Source organism: Lycium ferocissimum, chromosome 7 (assembly GCF_029784015.1).
Source record: "Lycium ferocissimum isolate CSIRO_LF1 chromosome 7, AGI_CSIRO_Lferr_CH_V1, whole genome shotgun sequence".
NCBI lineage: Eukaryota > Viridiplantae > Streptophyta > Magnoliopsida > Solanales > Solanaceae > Lycium > Lycium ferocissimum.
This window is the reverse complement of record NC_081348.1, coordinates 16,386,025-16,408,970: the sequence shown is the minus strand read 5'-3', so window position 1 is coordinate 16,408,970 and position 22,946 is coordinate 16,386,025. Positions and strand designations below refer to the sequence as shown.

Sequence of the window (22,946 nt, the reverse complement as noted above, 5' to 3'; positions counted from 1 at the left end):
CAAATGAAATTATTGTACAAGTAACATACTTAAAATACTTATATATTAAAATAAGATAGAATTTAATTACTTTTTCATTTTTTTCCTTACTCTAATAAATGTGAAAATAATTGTGGGCCACATATTAAACACCATGCGTATTCGTAGCAAACACTAATATAATAAAGTTTTAAATACGGAGCACAAACTACAATGTTATATTAATCGTGTTTTGAACATAGTATCCCATATTCACAAAATCAAGTAATATATAAAAAAAAAATGAATCCCATATTAAAAAAATAAACAATGTCAAAAAAAAAAAGTGCAGACTTTGTATTCTTAGCAAACACTAATATAATAAAGTTTTAGATACGGAGCACAAATTACAATGTTATATCAATCGTGTTTTGAACATAGTGTGTGTGTGTGTGTGTGTGTGTATATATATATATATTATATATATATATATATATATATATATATATTATATACATAAATATAATACAAACTAATAATGTCCAAAGAATTGGGCCCCATACTAAACGACACCAAGTAATATAAAAGATAAAAATAAAAAAAGAAGAAACTATATAAAGCATGGGTTTAGACCCATGTTTCATCGTCCGTTGTCCCTTTAAAAAAAAAAGGAAGAAAAAAAATGGAGCTACATCCAAACTCACGGGAAAAAAAAAGTGGATCCTATATTAACGAATCAAGCAATATTAAAAAAAAAAAATGTAAATCCCATATTAATAAAACAAACAATGTTAAAAAACAAATGCTTAGAAAATCAAACAATTAAATCAATAATAATGGACTCTTTAGAATAAGGAAAAAATTAATTTCTACTTTGTTTCATTTTAAACATCTAAAATTAATTTAATAGTTTGAATTAGAATTATCTAAATCAAAATTTGATAAAAAATAATAAGTATTTTACACCGTTAAATTAATCGAATTAAAATTGAAAGTATCAACTGATATTCAAAATATTGCTATTGTTTTATCTGAAAGAGAGGAAAATAGTTTCTTTTTAAACAAGTCTTCTCTTTTAAAAGGTATTAATAAATTTTAAGTAGAAACACGAATAAAATAAAGTTTTAGATACGACAAACTACAATGTTAAATTAATCGTATTTTGAATATATATATATATATATATTATCATTATCTAAACACAACTACATATACATAGATACACTATAATCCGAAGTGGGCATAGGCCATCTAGTTACTAACTATATTCATCAGTTCACCCAATAGCCCATCAACAGTTCAATACCAACGACCATAGTCACCGCCTCTCTCACTCATAGTCCATAGTCCCACCGCCTCTCTCACTCACACCATAGTCATATCTCTCAGGCTGTCGAAGCTATATGACTGTTTGCCGACCATTAAATCACTCGTAGCATAACCCAGCTTCGGTAAGTGCTAAAGCTTTATTCCTTTATTATCATCTATTACTTGTTCTTTCTTGAGCAGATTTATCTTATTATTAAATATTTTGGGTCTCTAAAATCTTTTCATCGTTCAAGAAAAAGTTGGTTGAAGTGAGTGGGTTTCAAATTGATTTTGAGGATTATACTTAGGAGATTGGCCTTCTAGTTGGATAAGCAACAACATCATCTTCCAGAGTGTATTGCTGCAAAAGTTGAAGAACCCAGAAATCATTTTTGGGTGTATTATCTAAGCACCATACTGCCATAACCATCTATTACCCACTAATCTTTAGTTTTTCCATCTGCACAAACACAATTCAAAAAGAAGTCAAAAAAATCCATTTTTGTTCAGTAAAACATGAAATCCTCTGCTCTTGTCCTTAAGTTTCCTTGTGGTTCAGTAAAAGTTCAATTTTCAATTGGAAGAAGAAAATATTTATATTGATAGCAATGCCTATTTTCATACAAACATCAAGGGCTATTAGGAGTAAAAGATTCATGTAGTGGATAGTAACTGAAAAGAGTGAAAGCTGTGTTTAAACAATGTAAAATAGAATTTGTGCCTTCACAAAACTGGGGCATATGTGGTGGACTATTATAATTTTTATGTACAGGTTTTAAGGCTTTGGATGGACGGAGGTTGTTTTCTCATTTATGTTTTCATGTAGTACTGTATGATGTCTTGGAAATGAAAGGATTTGCTTATCATCGTTCCTTATGGATTTAATTTCTTGGAGTTTTTTACCTTGTTAAAACTTGATGTGCTTGGAATTGTCTTAGATGTTGAAGTGTTCAGTTTTTTTACTCAACAATGAAGGCATGTTGAGCAACTTTTGCATTTTTAATGGGGTGAGTAGTTGAGGTGAATTTGCTGTTTTTGTGTTCTCTGATTGTTTTATCTTACGTTGGATTTATCAAATTTCTTGTTTGATACTTAAAACAGTGACGTTCTTGTGATGTAATACAGTGGACTTCGACTTCAATATGGCATTACCGAATACCATACTGAACTGAAGTTTAATCTATCGATTACCGGATTACCGAATCGAATTTTGAAAGTTCGGTATTTGGTATCTACTTTCAATTACCCGAACTTTGAAAATACCGAACCGAATACCGAACGCCCACCCCTAGTTGTGTCGTTAAACCTGGTAATTACAATAAATCCTATTATGATGTTACTTTCCATGCAAACATACCCTTCTGGTAAAAACATACTATCTTTATGAGATGCATTTGGTATAGAGCTATTAAATTTACTTATATTATTCTGAAATGATTAATTATTATTAATATATATCTACTCAAACACTTCCTTCTCTCCTCCAAAACCAAAATATCAAAATATATTTCCTTTCGTTCCTTCTTTCTTTTTCTTCAATTATAATAAAAGAAATTACAAAGTCATGTTTAGGAGGGAAAGAATAGATCAAATGAAAAATGCACAAAAAGGAGTTAAAGCATTTAATAATTAGCCAACAAGTTTGATATTACCTTTTTTAATCTTAAAATCATGGTCCAATTTCTGTGATATGTAACATAATTGCATGCGTTGTAATTCCTAATTATTGGTTTCGTTATTTTTCATCAGCCAACTTTGGATTTCTTATAAATGATTGATTTTTCTAGTTATTTTTTTACATAATTAATTACAAATTAAATGAGCAATTATAGAATATTATAAAAACTTTGCATATCGTATCGTAAAAATTAAAATATTAATAAAAGTATAATATTTCAAACCAAAAGTGCGGTACATTTTATCCAAATCTTGAGTGAGATTTTTTTTAAAATCAGCACTTCATGATGTATCATGTAGACGGACTTTGTAAGGACAATATACAGGGATCATTAAACAATTGGGCCAAATCGAAATGGCAATAATGGGCCGGTATTCTTGGTAATAATTGGGAATTTTTGCTTAAACTTCAAAAGGGAATACGTTGTCTCCCTACTTTGATTGGTAGGAAACAAACTAGCTTTGTTCTAGGACACCAAATTGTGAATAATATTATCATTACTCAAGAAGTTGTTCACTCTATGCGAATGAAATAAGGCAATATGGAGTGGATAATGATTAAGGTCGATCTAGAAAAAGCTTATGATCATCTTCGTTCAGATTTTATTTATGATACTCTTGTGGAGGTTGGGTTACCTACTGCCATGATTAATGCGATTGTTAAAAGTTGCTCAGCAAGTAATTCAAATTTAATTTGCAATGGGAACTCACAGATTCTTTTATTCCTTCAAGAGGAGTTCGGCAGGGTGAGCCATTATCACCTTATCTTTTCGTGCTTTGCATGCAAAGGTTATCCCATGACATTAATAAAGTGGTCATAGATGGTGTTTTAGCGTCCTATTCATTTGGGTAGACACGGCCCCCCTTTATCTCATTTATTCTTCGCAGACGATCTTATCTTATTTGCAGAGGCTTCTTTGGACCAGTTACAGGTAATTTTGGGTGTGTTAGAGGATTTTTGTACTTGTTTTGGTCAGAAAATTAATGTGGAAAAGACGCCTTTTGTATTTCAAAAAATTACGCCCCTGAGCTTGTTTCTGGCCTTCAATAGCTTTCGGGCTTTAAACATTATAACAATTTGGGTCACTACTTAGGTGTACCCATTCTTCATGGTCGGATTGATTGTAGGTATTTTAATTACTTGGTGGATAAATTTAAAAGTCATTTAAGTGCTTGGAAGTCTCACTCCCTCACTTTGGCAGGGCGTATCACACTTGTTAATTCGCTTCTTATGTCAGTACCTTATTATGCCATTCAATCTTGTGCCATTCTCATAACTATCTGCTCTAAAATTGAAAAGCTATATGGGAAATTTGTTTGGGGAAGTAACGCAGATTCTAGAAAAGTGCATCTTGTAAATTGGGACCAACTCCACTGGAAAAAGGAGAAAGAAAGTCTTGGCATCAAAAGTCTGAGCAAATTTAATGATGCTTTTATTGCCAAGTGTTGGAGATTTATCTCGGAACCTCATGCTTTATGGGTATCGATGTTAGAAGGAAAATATGGGATCAAAGTAAGCCTCTGCCTTTGACTTTTCCTTTTTCTTGGGGTACAGCCTTATGGAGTCGTATGTGCAAGCTATGGCCTTTTGTTTGTCATAATCTTTGTTGGTCAATTGCTAATGATAAGAATTGTTCCTTTTGGTATGACATTTGGTTGATGGATAAACCTTTAATTGAGGTTGTTGATAATTTTATTCTTGATCATATAGCAGTGGAGGTTAGTGGATGTTGTTGGGCATAATGGAGACTGGAATTTCCAGCTCCTTCTCTCTATGTTCTACAACAAGTAGTGGAATTACTTGGCAATTTTCTGCCTCCTAATGAACAACTGGGAGAAGATGAATTTTTCTGGAGAAATAGTACTAGTGGTGCCTTCACAGTTTCTTGGATGTATGAAGTTCTTAGCAATTTTGAGCATCTTCTTACTGATAAAGTCTAGAAATTAATTTGGGGTTGGTCCGGGCCTGAAAAAATTTGAATGTTCCTTTGGTTGTGTGGCAAAGGTAGAATCCTTACAAATTTGGAGAGATATCACAGACATGTTACTTCAGAGGGTACTTGCATGACTTGTAGAGCAGATGAGGAGTCTGTGTTGCATGTTTTGCTGGATTGTATTCATGCTCGGGTTATCTGGGTTCGCATTCTTGATCCAGATGACATGTCTCGGTTCTTTGCTCTTGGTATCCATGATTGGCTTACTGACAATTTAATGTCTAAATTCAAGGGAGTTACAGAAGATGATTGGAGAATCTTCTTTGGACACACCTATTGGAAAATTTGAATATGGCGTAATAATGCTTTTTTTTTCTTTTCAAAATGAGTATCTTTCGGTAGACAAAAATATAGAGCATGTGCTACTTCTTGGCTTTCGTTGAAGAATATTGGGGAAGTGTCTAACAACAAGCACATAGTTTAGTTCGGTTGGTGACCTCCTAGCATTGGGTGGGTAGCTTTGAACACAGATGGGGCTCTTCGAAGGAGTATTTTGATGGGAACAACAGGCGGTGTATTTCGTGATTCTAATAGCAGGTGGCTTGGAGGATTTTCAATCAAAATTGGAGCTTGTACATCATTTAGAGCAGCCATGGGGAGTCCTGACTGGCCTTCAGGAAGCCTGGGATAGGGGTTGGCGTAGCTGCCTTGAAATTTGATAATGCTCGTGTAGTTCAGGTGCTGTGGGCTAAAAGAATTGTGCCTCATCGGAATGGTGATATTGTCAACCGCACTCGTCACCTCTTGCTAGAAACTGAGTGGTCTCTATTGCCCATATTTACAGGGAGGCTAATTCAGTTGCTGATGGGTTAGCCAATTTGGCGTTTAGCCAAGATTCTCGCTTTGAATGACATTCACAGGTGCTTTCTAGCATTTGTCCGCGTGCTGCAGGAGATGTAGTTGAGGTCTCATTCCCTCGCCTAGTTTCTTGTTGCTATTTCTCTTCGAAAAAGGCGTGGGGTGTGGGGTAATACGTTGATTCTTCAATGTAAGACTGATATCTTTTCTTTTTTTTCATTCATACTGCATGCCGACATTTGTTAGTCGGAAAATGTTTCTATCTTGAGGTTAGTATTCATCAGTTTATTTAATTTCGTAAGGAAGTCACTTTACACCTAAGGCTTTTTTTGTTCGAGGAATTACACAACATTTAATGTATAAACGCCCCATCATTAATCGAGATTTGAGTTTTTATTTTCGTTTCTAATATAGATAATACATGTAAATAACGCAATAATCAATATATTAAGTTATGTGGATTTCAATGTCCACTAATAAGTAATAACACGTTGTTTGTGCCGTAGTGGTACTGAATCACCATAAGGGGAGTGGGATATATATATATATATTAATTAATTAATTAAGTAGTCACTCGACTCACTCTATCCCTTGATTATACATTTTTAGTAGGCTGAAAATAGTTGAACTAGAGAGTATTTAGTAAACTTGAATGGAATTCGAATATTCATTTATTCCTTGGGGTTCCAGTGATACCAATTAGGTTATTTGGATGGAGAAAGTTTGAGATTTATCGTGTGGTTATGCAAGTCTCCAACTAGATTATGAGTCCATTAATTTTTAATATCAATTACCCTGACCTCCCACTAAATAAACTGTAGAACCCTAATTTTGTTGTAGTATTCAAATGTTGACAATGCTTATTAGGGGTGTACATGGACCGGGTTGGTTCGGATTTTTTAAACACCAAACCAAATCAATTGCATCGGGTTTTAAAATTTATACACCAAACCAAACCAATAAAATTCGGGTTTTTCAACCTCGGGTTTTCTCGGGTTGTTCGGGTTGTTCGGTTTTCTCAGATTTTTCGGGTTTTTTTTCGGAATAGTCATGATACAAAACATATAACTTTTATTTTAAATATTTCTTTAGTCCTAGTAAGATACAATTATATAATTAAGGTGTTTCTTAAGAAAATAATACAAAATGTGAGAAGAGTGATGACATTGTATTAAAATATTCAACAAAAGTTAATATAATCGGTTAAAATAAATATTGCTAATTAACAAGCCATAAAAGAAAATGACCATAATCTAAAAATACTAAGTCATGCTAAAATAAGTATTAATTATATGACAAAGAAAAAAAATTTAAGTTATGTATTTTTACTCTCTAAATCAATTATGCAAAACTAAAGAATAGATATCCAACATTATTGTCATTTCTAGTGGTAAATTGAATTTCTTTTGTTAGGATTAGTGTTGAGTTGGTTTTGGTTTGGACTTCATTTGAGTTATTAACATCCATAGGATATAAAACTTATTGACATTCAAAATTCTAAGTTCAAGCTTGAATAATATGATAATAGATAAAAAATTACGAAAAAATTTAAGAAATATTTATAAATTAATTTACAAATGAATATTTTTATGTATAAAATATTTTAAAAATTGAATACATGTAATGTCGGGTTGGTTTGGTTCGGTTTGACTTTTTTTAGTTAAAACCAAACCAAACCAATTATGGTCGGGTTTTTTTTTTCCAACACCAAACCAAGTCAAACCAAACCACTAGTCGGGTTTTTTTCTCGGTTTGACTCGGTTTATCGGTTTGGTGCGGTTTGTCGGTTTACTTTGTACACCCCTAATGCTTATCATATTGTATTAAAAGTGGAAAGCCACATAGTTGAAAGTTAGATTACGACAATACCTTTCAAAAGTTAAATGACATTTTAATCCTTCAAGCAAAAATTAGTACTACAAAAATTTTTGTACAAAGATGGAATTACACATCATACTAAAATAAAAAATAAAAATCAGCGTATTAAAGTAGGCACATTAAAGCAGCTCTTTTCATTGCCCCTTGCCTACATTGAATAGTTTTATACACTACTTAATTAATATCAGCATACTACTTAATGGGGAGAGCTTTTCACCTTTTGCTAATTATTTCCAGTCATTTATCATTTCGCCATATGCATTCTATTAATTTGATAGGAATTAGAATAGTGGATTAGGTATTACAATCATTTTATCGTGGACCTGTTTAGGTGTAGGATATCTGGGCTAATATCTTTTTATTTTCAGAATTTTTATTCTAATTATTCATGACTTCATCACTCATTTTTTAAAGTCTCAATTTGAAAATTCCAAATATTTGCAGTACTAACGACAAGAGGAAAGTAGAAAATCATAGACTAGGTGGCAATACAAGCAAAAGTTGAAGTTAACATTTAATACAACAACTACCCAGTTGAATCCCACAGTGTGGGGTCTGGGGAGGGTTAAATGTACGCAGACCTTACCCCCACCTTGGTAGGGAGGCTGTTTCCGAAAGACCCTCGGCTCAAAAGAAAACAAGAAAACAAGGGGAGAAAAGTCAGATACCGAGAGGCAAATCAAAGCAATGCGAAAATGAGAAAAAACAAGGGCAAAGAAGTCATGATAAAACAGCATGGAGAGACAAGACCCAACACATAAAAGCAGGAAACATAGGGCAATAAAAGGTAGAGCAAAGCTACGCCTACTAGTGCGACAGAAAAGCGAGACTACCTACTAGCCTTCTACCCTAATCTGAGCCCTCCACAACCTCCTATCTAAGGTCATGTCCTCGGTAATCTGAAACAGCGCCAAGTCCTGCCTAATCACCTCTCCCCAATATTTCTTTGGTCTTCCTCTACCTCTCCTAAAACCGTCCAAAGCCAACCTCTCACACCTCCGCACTGGGGCATCTATGCCTCTCCTCTTCACATGCCCAAACCATCTCAACCTCGCTTCCCGCATCTTGTCCTCCACCGATGCCACTCCCACCTTGTCCCTGATGTCCTCATTCCTGATCCTATCTCTCCTAGTGTGCCCACACATCCACCGCAGCATTCTCATTTCCGCGACTTTCATCTTCTGCACGTGAGAGTTCTTGACTGGCCAACACTCTGCCCCGTACAACAGAGTCGGTCTAACCACCACTTTGTAGAACTTGCCCTTAAGTTTTGGTGGCACTTTCTTGTCACACAGCACTCCGGAAGCGAGCCTCCATTTCAACCATCCTGCACCAATACGATGTGTGACATCATCGTCAATATCCCCATTTTCTTGTAAAATAGACTTCCTTTCTTTTGAATACTTGAAACATTCACTTCCACGTCAGCCTCCTGAGGTACACCACTGAACCTGCACTCCAAGTACTCTGTTTTGGTCCTACTCAACTTGAATCCTTTAAACTCTAACGTTTGTCTCCAATCCTCTAGCTTAGAGTTGACTCCGCTGCGAGTCTCGTCTATCAAGACTATGCCATCCGCGAACAACATACACCATGGCACCTCACCTTGAATTTGTCGCGTCAATCCATCCATCACCAAGGCAAATAGAAATGGGCTAAGGGCTGATCCCTGATGCAAACCCATCAGAACTGGGAAGTGCTCCGAGTCTCCTCCTATAGTCCTCACTCTGGTCTTGGCTCCATGATACATGTCCTTGATCGCTCTAATGTACGCCACAGGTACACCTTTAGCCTCCATGCATCTCCACAGAACCTCTCTTGGCACTTTATCGTAAGCTTTCTCTAGGTCGATGAAAACCATGTGCAAGTCCCTTTTCCGCTCCCTGTACTGCTCCACCAATCTCCTAACAATATGAATGGCTTCAGTAGTAGAAGTTAACATTTAATGTTTTTCTTAAATCGCTTTTACTATATACTCCTATTAAACCTTTTAACTCTCACTGTTTTGAGTTGTCAGTTTGAATATAATTTCAGGTTTTGAAATAATTGGGTGATCAATAAATGATGAGTAATGTCTATTGTGAACTGTAACTTGAAAAATATATTTTATTCCTGCGTTGAAAAACTTTTGATTTTCTTTGTGTTAATGGCTTCTGCATGCGTTCAACTTATCCATTAAGAAATTACCAGTTATCAAATTAAATTGAAAATGGATTATCTTATCTCATCCATTAAATTATTCCCAGTAATTAGTTTATACAAATCAACTTATAAATCAAGAATCTGTATATATAATCCTCATGATCAGGATTAGAGGACACAGTGGACGAAAACTCCAGATTTATCAGGGATGTTTATTTATATATAACTAGTAAAGTTGCTCGCGCTTTACGCGATTATAAAAGTCATTAATGAATGCCAAAAATTCAATAAGCTAGTAACGTATTTAGATACTATAGCCTATACCTCTCTTTTATTTTTATGAAAAAGGAAATGCTTATAAATAGCATACATTTGGGTTCATTGATATGTTAGTTTATTAATTTTGTTTATTTAGCGGGTACCTCTAAGTAATGTATAGTTAATTATACTACCATATCAAGGAAGCTTTTTAACTTTTATGTAATTAAGAAATATTCAAGGAGATCTAGAATAATAAAAGAAACTCAAATTAAAGTATTTAAAGTCTTATTAGTCATATATCAGAATATAAAAATTGTATATAAATGAAACAAAGCATAATCGCCATGAATTCTTTCAACTTTCTCTTTTTAAAGTTCTCAGAACTCCGAAATGTCTAAAATCAAAAATATAATCATCAGTTAGTAGTATCATAAATGATCAAGGTGTCTGGATTGCGGGTTTTGCAGAAAAGATAAACTTCTTCAACCACATTTTTTTCTTTGAATCAATGCCCTTTTTCATGGTCTGCAGTTGGCATACTCAAGGAATCTGGTGCCTCTTGAAATAGAACTGGACTCAACTGAATAATCCACCTATTGAAACAACCTTCACCTATTTGTGCATCCTTGTTTGACTCTTGCAGGTCCCTATTAAAAAAGTTGCATAATCTAGTCGTACGGCATAACTTTCGGTAGGCAAACTCCGTAGTTGTCGCTTTGCCAAAGAAAGGCTCCCAACTCCGCATGGTGCATGATAATCCTGCTATTTTGTTAACTCCTCCTGCACATGTAATAGCCTTAATCCAAGCTGACAAAAATGGTGCAACAACTAATAAGTTAGTTTCTAGCTCCATATGTAATAGTTTAAGAACTTTGAGAAACTTGACTATCACTATCACCGATAATGAAAATATCTCTATCTTTTGTATGTTCCACCTTAATTATAAATAAAATATATCTTTTGAACCAAAAAAATTCATTGATTTTTTTTTCAAAAACACATACTCATAAATGCCTTAAACAAAATAAATAATCATCCATTAGGTAATTATTTCAGAAGCAAAAATGTTACTGTAAATGATTAATTACGATCACAATCGTGAGTAGAAATGAACCAATTAATTGCTTAGACAATTAAAAGACAACAAACTAATAAAGAATGGCTATTTTTGTTGGAAAAAGTGGAGAGCGAAATAATTATATGTGTCGGCGATAGCTTATTATCTCCATGGTATCCTTATCGAAACTTAAGTGAAAAAAGGGAGATTGGCGTTATTTTGTGTCAACCTTCACTGTGGAATCATAACTATCCAAAGAGTCAATGTTAAATCAATGTTAAGCAATGGTAATGCCACAATCAGGAAAAATATAAGAAAGAATTTACAACTGCAAAAATTAATGTAGAAATGAAGGGGAGAAAATGGAGATAGGAGGAAATTAAAGAGTACATACGCAAATAAAAAAAGGGTAAAAGAAAAGCAAACCTGTTCTTCAAATTGACGGAATGGTGATATTTTTGCTGGACTAAGAAAGCAAACTTACAGTGATTTAGTTTATGTTTTTTTAATCAGATAACTTGGTCAGATATAGGTAGGAGAAAGAGGAAACCGGTTACATATTGATCGGCATGTATACACCCATTTCGAAGGGCTGTATGTTTTTCGATTGCGACTCTTCAGAGTTTTGATCTCGTTTTTTTTTAATAAGAGTCTTTGTTTTTTGTTTTAAGAAAATAGAAGGGAAACTCAAAAATTTGAGAAAATAGATAAATCTATTTCCTCATCAAGAATCTTAGCGTGGTGGGCCTAATGCCCTGCTTTATATAGATATATAGATTGTTTATGCAAATTTTTATTTATTAAGCACCACTATATATCTATAGTTATTAGTTCAGAAAAATTTCTCTTTATTCTTTCAATAACGTGGATTAAGCATAAAGAAAATATGAAAGGTTAAGAGACAAGTTTTCCTATGAACCATTAGCTCGATTTTTGGCTTGAAGCTGTGTCTCATACATTCACATTTGATGCCTCACTGTTGTTGTAGCTGTTACGAGAAGCAAACAGATGAAAAAGCAGGTAGATAAACCATTTTGGTGATTTGTATAATACATTATTTTATTTTATTTTATTTTATCTTTTTACAATGTTTACTGTTAATTATAAACAACCAAACACTCTTATCTTTGCTGATCTTTTTCTTGTATTGTATTGTCTCCAACTTCTGCTCTTCGTCTTCGATGTCTACTGCTGAAAGGAGCCGTCTTTACAAGGATCTAAAACCAATCCATAAAGTATTTTATCAGAAAAATAGAGGTCCTTCAATCTATAAAAATTTTACCACAAATTTAGAGTTAATTATATATTATTTTCTGCAGTATCTTTTAACATATGATTATATTAGTACATGTTTGCACTTACTAAGCACTTATTAACATTAAAATGTAACTCATGATTCCTTTTATCTATCTAACTCAATTTAGTTGTTCAATTTTGTAGGGTCAGACAATATCTAATTATATATATATGGTTCAACAAAGACGTAATTTGAATAGGCTGAATGTTCATCAGTTTCAACTTGAACTTTTTCACTTAGAATTTTGTGTTACTCATTACAATTCATGCTTTTTAATACAATTTATATCGTATAAACTACTTGCATGAGACACACGTGCAACACACGTGTCCAGAAACTAATAAACAAAAATGTCCGTACGTTGCCGGTGCATGGGAAGTCCTCGTTATCAAGTAGTTATCTAGTGGATGCTCATTTAAATAGAGTACGTGCATCTTTTAACTTTCTGTGATATTTCTAGATTTTATTTTTGGTGCAGTTCTGTGATATTGCTAGATGCAGACATTGCACAGTATCTAGTCCTATTTAACTCTTTGCAAGTGCCATCTATTGGATATAGAATCTACGGTGATTGGTTACCATATTATAGCATGACGTAGGTCAATGAATTTTAATAAATGTTAGTTCAAAATTGTATCTAAAATTGATACAGTAATTAAATTGAATAAGGAAATTATTTCATATGACTCTAGGACAACAAAATAAGATAACTCTTCCGGTGTAGAGTAGAGCTTACATAATCAATAATTAGCTGCTCGATGAGCCATGCCAGGGATGACGAAAGTCGTAAGGGAGTGGATAGGGGGAGTTAAATAAGGCACACAGACACAAGTGGGTCAACTTGCTCCTTATCCCATGCCATGTTAATTTCAACTTACTTTGAATTTTGAATCAACTATACATGGCACTTAAATTCATTCGTCGTGAGGTAATGATTCCAAGTATATCCTTTTTCCCTTTATGTATGTGAATATCTAAAGCTAATTTGGTTCGAAATTTTATTATAAGGTATTTTGTTAGTATGACACTTGGGTACTTTACGCGTACTTTAATTATATAGTTCAAGCATTCTATTGATTAAACATCCCGCAAGAGGCGGTACAAGAAAACTTTTCCTAATAGTTCGTCTCTATTCTGGCTTCCTCTTCCCTTTCCAAATTATTTTATTCTCTATTTTTATTTATGTAGTAAGTTTTTAAAATTTATTTATAAAAAAATTATATGTAAAAGTAACTTAATTTTAAAAAATTTATTTATTAATAAGATTATCATACTCACGCAAATTTTTAATATTTATATCTCACAAATTCTTTAAAAAAAAAATGTTTCTTCTACTTCATATCTAGATGAAGTTCACCAAAGAGTCTATCAAGATAATCATTTCATATTTCTAAACGAACGCATTTTCAAAATTGTCAGTATTTTTTTCTCCATTTATGAGATTATACTGGGTATGTTACTATACTGATTTGAATTGCTTGTCCTTGTACCGAGGGTCTACTGAAAACAACTTCTTTACCACCCAGAACAGGAGTAAGATCTGCCTTCACTCAACCTCCCCAAAACCCATTTTATGGGATTCACTGGGTATATTGTTGTGTTATTATATTGTCAATATAGTACTAATACTGTAGTACTAATATTGTTAATCCTAAAATATGAAATATCTAAGTTACTATAGGAACAACTCAAAAATATGAAGAAAGTAATAAATAAAAATGAGATGAGTGTTGGGCAAGGAAGGAAAGAAATATAAATAGGACTAGATGTTTGGTGCCCGTGCAGATCGACATAATTATTTATGTTATTTGTACAACTATAAGATCACATAAAATGTTTTGACATAAAGGTGTTTTCTTTGTTTCAAGCATTCAGTAGGATTCCAGAAAAAGGAATAGTGTTACACGCTAATTTAATGTTCGCAACTATTAGCCTTCATTTATATACATTCCTCGAGGAATAAAGTTGTATAAGATATCCAAAAGGTAATGAAATATCCACCATGTGAATTTCGAGCATTTGGACATATGGGAGATACATTATGAAGGTGTGTGTGTGTTGGGGGGGGGGGGGGGGGGAGGATCGTCTCTTTCACTTGTATTCGACAAAATATCAGAACCTGTTGTTACTCTAAGCAAACATTAAAGAAGCGAATTGAAAATGTTATTATTAAACCAACTGTCAAATACCAATCCAGTTCTAATTCAACTCTCTATTCAGAGCCTGTTTGGATTGGTTTATTTTATGTGCTTTTAAGCCAAAATATAGAGCTTCTTGAAATAATAAAACTGTGGAGCACACAAACACATAACTTATGGCTTTTAGCACTCAAATACCTATTATTGTCCTAAAGCTCTGTAGAAAAAGGAGAACTATCGGTAGCATCAATTTGTAGCAAAAAGACTGATCTTTTTATAAACAAAAGATTATAAGTAGAAAAATACATAAAAATGTATTGTGTTCATAGTTCTCAAAAGTACAACACATGACATGAAATGGTATCGAAATAAAATAAAAGGCTGGAAAAAAAAAAAAAAAGCAGGGAAACAACAGTGTCGACTTACTTTTATTTACAATCTTCAAGACAAAGTCCTCTTTGCTTTTCTTTAGTAACATTGCCAATTGCTACCCCATGAATTTTGTTGCCAAATCTAAACAACTGAGAGAAAACAGAGATAATTTCCCAGTAATAGCATCCAATTTGACCTGTCTGTTACGATGTTCGTATGACAACCTAATGTATAGGACCTTCATGATTGAAGCTGGATGGATGGATGCTGAATCTGTATAGCATAAGTACAATGACTACCTTTACGGCTTATGCTTCCTCTCTTGCCCTTTACTAAGAAGAAGTCCTTACTTAATGTGCCAAGGCATATTCACCAAAACATAATGGGGAAGGGGAGAGGAGACCAAAATAGAATTCCTATATCTCCTATTATGCAAACTAACATAAAGCAAACATCGGAGCTGTTTTCAAAGTGTTGTAGTAAGAGACTCACAAAGAAGATGATCAACCCAAGTAATGCTAGACATCTATTACCCTAGAAGTCACAAAATAAAGCGAATCAATGTAATTGACATCGACCAGAATTTACTATTAGCTATATACTTCTTAGTTTCCGCAACAAACAACAATTTATGGACGTTTCCTACACCAATCGTCTAAATTTATAAGCTGCAATTAAAATAATACCGAATGTTATACTCTTCTTTCCTTAAATGCACCTTACACTCTCTTATACTGGTTTACGCTCTTCTATATTAACTTTATTAGCTAAGTAACCAATCCATGTTACAAATTTTCATTCAATGATGTTCATCTTGTACATGTAAAAAGCAGTATTTTACATGAAATAAGAAAGTGGTTTTTATTTTATCGTCATAAAGACCAAAATGAATGAAAGCTTAAAAGCAGATGTGGGAAGAGATCACCCTAACAAGCTTATAGGGGCTTGCACCAATTATAAAGACACTTCTGCATAATTTTTCATTTGATTTTGCAAAACAATCAAGCGTTTTCACAATGCAACACACAACATACCACAGCTTCCTAAATCAAATGTTTACGAATTAGACTCTCTCTTTTAATCACAACTATAGAAGAAACTATTTGCTCTAATTCAAGCTATGTAACGCAGCTTATTAGCCATTCAATAGTTATTGAAAGAGAAAAATAGCTTATGCATAATATAATGAAGACTTTTTCCACCTTTTAAATTAATCATTTAAACTCATCTAGTATGAATGGAAACATATCAATACACTAGTAAGATCCCATGATTAATGCATTAGCAAAATCCCATGATTAATGCTCCAGCTATGCTTATTGCCATCAATAATGCCCAGTATCAAGGATGAGCAACTGATGCCTAGAATCACTCTCAGCAATCGAAGAAAATATTCTATATTAAGCATGTACCAAGTAGTATATATATAGTGCTATGTAAATAAGAACATTTGTACAATTTTTCCCAAGTACTTCTTCTTCTGTTATGGTATCCTAGCCAATGCCATAAGGCAACCTTCTCTATCCCTTTCTTTCTCAAATCTTGTGATTAGCCATGACTAACAGCTCCAATCCTTCAACTGTAACTTAACCAAATGCTGCAGTCCAAAACACGAATTTGGGCTCCACTATTCCCTTCAATATTGACTTTCTTAACCCCACTCAAAATGCTTCTCTTATAAGCGTCAATGCAAGTGCCCAGATACATTTGAAACTTACCCTCTCAAATTACTTCTCCTGGCATACGCAATGGAAATCCATCCTCAAAGGCTATGGGTTTATGATTTTTGTCGACTCAGAACCAACTGAAGCTAATCTCAGATCACCATTTTGGTCTCGTCAAGATCAACTAATTCGATCTGATCTTGTAGGTTTGTTATCGTCTGAAATAATTCCGTTTGTCATTTCTGCTAAAACATCATATGCGGTATGGCAGTACCTTTACAAAGCTTATGCTAAACCTTCTCGGGCTCGGCCTATGAGTCTTCAAGAATCACTCTCAAGAGCCAGCAAAGGAACCCAATCAATAACTTCCTACCTTCAGTCTATGAAACATATGCGTGACTAACTCGTTGTTGCTGGTTCACCACTCTATGATAATGAGATTGCTCTATACACCTTTAATGGTCTTCCTTCTGAATTTAAAGGTTTAACTGATTCTCTTCGTTTACGTGATGAACCAGTTTCATTCGATGAGATTCATGCCAAACTTGTCGATTATGAGACTACATTACAACGCAATATTCCAGTAACCTTTGCCCCGGTAGTTTCTAACTTTACTCAGAAATCTGGTGGACCTCAATTTCGAAATCAGCAGCAGGGACTGAATTACATCAACAATCGGCAAAATAATTCGAACTCCAATCGCTTCAACACTGGTGGACAATCTTCTAACCAGCGTCCAAGAGTAATTTGTCAGCATTGTGATAAAACGGGGCATGTGGTTGAAAACTGTCGGAAGTCACTTGCTGCCTTTCCCTGGTTTACGCCACAAGAAAATCAACAGACTGCTTCTCCAGCAATAAGTTATCTTCCTAGAGCAAACTTCACAACACAAACAAGTGGTCCCACCTCCCCTTGGCTTGTTGACACAGATGCGTCCCATCATGTCACGACAGATCTCCAAAATTTAGCTATTCACACCGAGTATGATGGATCTAATGATGCTCTCCTTGGTGATTGTAAAGGGTTGCAATTACGTACACTGGTTCAACCACTCTCCCCTCCTCTTTCCGTCCATTTCTTCTTTCTAATGTTCTTTGTGTTCCCAACAAGAAACAAAATTTGGTATCTATTTATCAACTTTGTTCCCAAAACTGTGTATCTGTTGAATTTAACCCATTCTCTTATTGTGTCAAGGATTTTAATACGGGGGCACTTCTTCTGATGGGGGAACCTAAGGATGATGTTTATGTATGGCCAACTCAATCTTTTTTTTTTTTTTTCTTCTCAGTCTTCAATCAAAATTGCATGTCCTGCACAACTCCACTCGAAGTCTCACTGTCACAATCATCTCGGGCATCCATCATCCTCCGTTTTCAGTTACTTGCTACAATTTTAAAAATTTACCATTTTCTATTTCTAGCGATCAATTTGTTTGCAATTCATGTAAAGGCAATAAAATGCACAATCTACCTTTTTCATTATCATCAATAAAAAGTTCCAATCCTCTCGAATTTATCTATTCAGATGTGTGGGGTCCAGCACCCCTCACATCAATTGACGGATTTCATTATTATTTAATTTTTGTGGATCATTTTACAAAGTATATGTGGATTTTACCATGAAATTAAAATCTAAAGTTTCTGTGATTGTTTCCTAAGTCCAAAGCTGTGGTTGAGAAATTCTTTAAACGCTCCATCATCCCTTTTTACTCAGATAATGGTGGAGAATTTCAAGCACTCAAAGGATTTTTTTGAATTAAATGGAATCTCACATTTTCTCACTCCTCCATACACTCCTGAGCACAATGCCACATCTAAGCGGCGTCATCGCCATTTAGTTGGAACTGGTCTCATTCTTCTTCACAATGCTAATCTTTCACTAAAGTTTTGGTCTCATGCCTTCCAGATAGCTATTTATCTTATAAATAGATTGCCACTTCCACTCTTCAAAAGGATTCTCCTTTTTTTCATCTTTTTGGTTACCATCCAAATTACCATAAACTCAGAACGTCTGGGTGTTTATGTTATCCATGGCTTCGTCCCTATGCTCAACATAAATTGGATGTAAAATCACGCCCTTGTGTTTTACTTGGTTACTCCAATAACCAGAGTAGCTACAAATGTTTTGACCCTCAATCTAATAAGATTTTTCTTTCAAGGCATGTAGACTTCATTGAAACGATATTTCTGTTCCCAAAATTGGACATTAATGCTCAATGTCCAGATCCTACATCTACCAAGACATAGGCTCCTGACCACTTCACCATCCCACTAATTACTACCTCTCATATGTCACACGTTCTTTCTCAAACCCCTTCCCACATCCCACATCTCCATTCCATCACACAATCAGTTCGAAAGTTTGCCACTTTCTTTAACGGCTATATAATCAACCTCAAGTTCTTCTCCATCGGCTCTAGTGCCTTCATCAGTAATGCCTCCATCTCCTTTAACCAACCATTCCTCACCATCGGAACCTCCCCATAACACCCACATGGTTACACATTTAAAGAACCATACATCAAAGCCTACCCGCAAACTCACACTCACTGCCATTGCCTCTGATCCCTATTCGACTCGTGAGCCCCGCACCACCAAACAAGCTCTCAACAGCCCTCATTGGTGTACTGCCATGGAAACAGAGCTTTCTACATTGGCCAACCAAGACATATGCAAATTGGTGCCACGTGATCCTTCTCAGAATGTGCCTAGTACTAAATGGGTATTTCGGTTGAAGTATGATTCTAGTGAAAATATTACCAAGCACAAAGCCTGCTTGGTTGCCAAGGGATATGAGCAACATCCAGGTCTTGATTTCTCAGACACTTTCTCTCCGGTAGCTAAACATACCATAGTTCGTGTTGTGCTCACCATCCATAACTAACGGCTAGCCACTCCGACAAATGGATGTTAACAACGCCTTTCTTTATGGAAGGCTTTTTGAGGATGTGTTTGTTGAACAACCACCAGGCTTCTCAAGCTCCACTCATCCTAATCATGTCTGTAAACTCAAAAAGGCACTCTATGGACTCAAGCAAGCTCCACGTGCTTGGTACCGTGAACTAACTGTAGGGCTCATATCTATTGGATTACCCAATCTTATCATTGCCTCTTTACTTTCACTAACAATAACATTGCTGCTTATCTTGTTGTTTATGTAGATGATCTCATTCTCACAGGGAATAATCCAACCTTTATCGAAGGCTTAATTTAGAAACTTTGGACTCTTTTCTCCATCAAAGATCTGGGGGATATGGGCTTCTTTCTGAGAGTTCAATTAATTCGAACGGAAGCCGGTTTGTTCATGTCCCAATGCTAATACATTCTGGATCTACTTGACAAGGCTAAGATGTCTGAATGTCACCCGGTGTCCACCCCAATATCCACGTGCTCTACTCTATGCTTTGAGAATAGTGCTCACATCCAAGACATCAAGTTCTATCAACAAACGATTGGTAGTTTGCAGTACTTATCTCTCACTAGGCTGGACATCGCTTTTACCACAAGCAAATTAGCTCGGTTCTCAAGTCGGCCAACCACTAACCATCTGGTTGCTCTCAAACGTGTCTTGCATTATCTTTGTGGCACTGTTGATCTTGGTGTGTTCATTGACAAATCTTCTCCACTCTTACTTCATGCCTTTTCTGAGGCTGACTGGGCCGGAAACAAGGATGATCGTACCTCCACTAGAACTCACATCATCTACCTCGGTTGCACTTCAATATCCTGGAGTTCTAAGAAGCAGAGAGCAATAGCCCAGTCCTCTACTGAAGCGGAATACCGTTCAGTTGTCTCCACTGGTGCTGGACTATGCTGGCTCAAGAATCTCTTGTGTGAACTCTTTGTCATTCTCTCTGAACCTCCAGTTATATATTGTGACTATCTCGGTGCAACATACCTATGCGCAAACCCCATATTCCACTCCTGTATTAAGCATATTGACAATTCCAAGGACCAACTGCCAGACTTGCTCACCAAACCTTTGCCTCGCCATACTTTCAGTTCATTATGTTCCAAGATTTGCCTCGCGGACTGCTCTGCCATCTTGCAGGGGCATATGAAAACATATTGTTAACATCTAATTTTTGACTTCCGTAATTTATTTTAAGTTCTCAGAGTCCTTGGACAATAAATAAAATCAGCTGTGCGCCCTAAAGGGTCTAGGTAATTTTTATGAAATTATTTGGGATAATATTTCACCCTTTTAAATTGATAAAGAAACCTCCAGGGTTTTTTTGTTTTTTTTAATTGATGATATTTAAGAAATATTTTTTAAAATTAATCAAAGGGGCAAGAAAACCCTTTTTGGATAATTATTTAGTTAATTAATTAAATCAAAGAAAATTAGTTTAATGCGTAGTTTTATTCCAGTTTTATTGTCCAAGGCACTTTGATAATTAAAAGAAGTGATCATTTTACCCTTTAAATCTTGATTTTGTGTGCATTTGCATAGTTGATTAATTTTTCTTTTATCTGGTTAATTAATTCAAACTAGTATCTGCAAAATGATTTTATTTTATTTATGAGTCATGTTTTAAATTAATTAAGTCCTAATGGACTAATAATTAGTTTTTCTTTATTTATTTATTAGTTTATTTTTCCCCGACCCGCTATGCATATATATATATATATATATATATATATATATATATATATATATATATATATATATATATATATATATATATATATATATATATGTGCCATGAAATTACGAGATATTTGATGTTATTTCCTTAAGCTTTTGTGACTCTTCAAGCACTATTGGTGTCACTTTTCGTGTATTTATATCGTTTTGTGGGATAAGATGTTCGAAGAGCATAACGGAGCAAAATAGAACAAAAATAGAACAAGCAGCACATGCTAGTAGCATGTTGTGCATGCTAGTAGCACTTGCTGCAGCATGTGCTGACAGAGATATGAGAAATTGAAGACAATTGGTGCACCACATGCGAGTAGCATGTTGTGCACGCGAGCAGTACTTGCTGTGCTGCACCACAGCTGCTTGCATATGCACAACATGCTAGAGTTTGGTGCAATATGCGATTGGCATGTTGCACATGCGACACCAGATGCGATTAGCATGTATGACACACAGGGTATTTTTGTCCAGAAATTATTTCCGTTTTGGCAAGTCTATAAATGGAATGCTAGGGTTTCTAAAACTGATCTTTGGCCATTTCAACACAAGTTTTGGAGACTAGGGTTCTTACACCCATATTTGGGGATTGAAGATTTGAAGACTTTGATGAGAAATTTCTTACTATTTTACTCATTTCTTGAATTCCTTGTCATGTATTGAATATCTAAGTATGTAGTATTTATTTTCTTCACTTGAATCCTGTTTATGGAAATATTCTATGATTAAAGTGTTGGATGGAACTCTTGTTTTGCTTATGTATTGAATGATTTTTATTGCTGATGAAGTGAGTTAATGTTATTTTAGTTAATCTGGTTCTTTAATGTTTCTTAAGGGATTAGCTAACCCTAAGACCCACCCACTTACTTCAATTTGAGCTCGGAAGAGGAAAATTGAAGTTGGTAAAGATTAATTAACAAGAATTTGAGGCTTTAAACCTCATCTAATAACTTGAGTTAGGAATAGTAAAGTTACTTGAGATTCAATTAGTTGTGCTTGTGTCACGACCCAACCAGAGGGCCATGACCGGCACCCAGAGCTAACACACCAAGCACCTCTAAACATACATCTCATAAACATTCCTGGGTAGACCATAAAGATAGCTCATGGATATCATAACCCGTAAGGACATATATCATAACAAAACGGTACATCTCTATATAATCTTCAACAATTATGTCTATCATCACCAGCCGACAAAGCTACTAAAATATTATACAATGATATGAACCGGTAGGGTTATGAAACGTCTAACTTTACATGCATGTCTACGAGCTTCTACATAGAATACAATCGACCATAAGGACTAACACCAATAGACTGCAGCTCCGAAGCAAATGATGCGCTCCCGATATTCCGCCGATGAAGCTCCTATGGGTCGATCCGTCTACCTGCGAGTACGAACGCAGCGTCCACAAGAAAGGATGTCAGTACTAACAGTGTACTGAGTATGTCAGGCATAAGGTCAGCATGTACATAAGAATCGTGGAAAAACATCTGAGACATGCCAATGAGTCGGGAAACATATATATATATATATATATATATATATATATATATATATATATATATATATATATATATATATATATAGAAACGCCACAATATAGGCCACATCATCACCCCCTGTCAAATGTGCCTTATGTACATGAACGCCACAACATAGGTCACAGCTTCACCCCCTGTTAATTGTGCCTTATATATATACATGAAGAATGAGAATGAGTGCAATGCATAAGCAAAATGAAATAATAGAACTCAGTA

At 34.8% G+C, this 22,946-nt stretch overlaps 1 long non-coding RNA gene across 1 annotated transcript in view; it reads left to right on the top strand.

Moving 5' to 3' along the window:
• Window positions 1-22,946, top strand: part of LOC132063539 (uncharacterized) — a 77,485-nt gene that overhangs the window by 9,052 nt on the left and 45,487 nt on the right. The gene's annotated exons all lie outside the window — the stretch shown is intronic.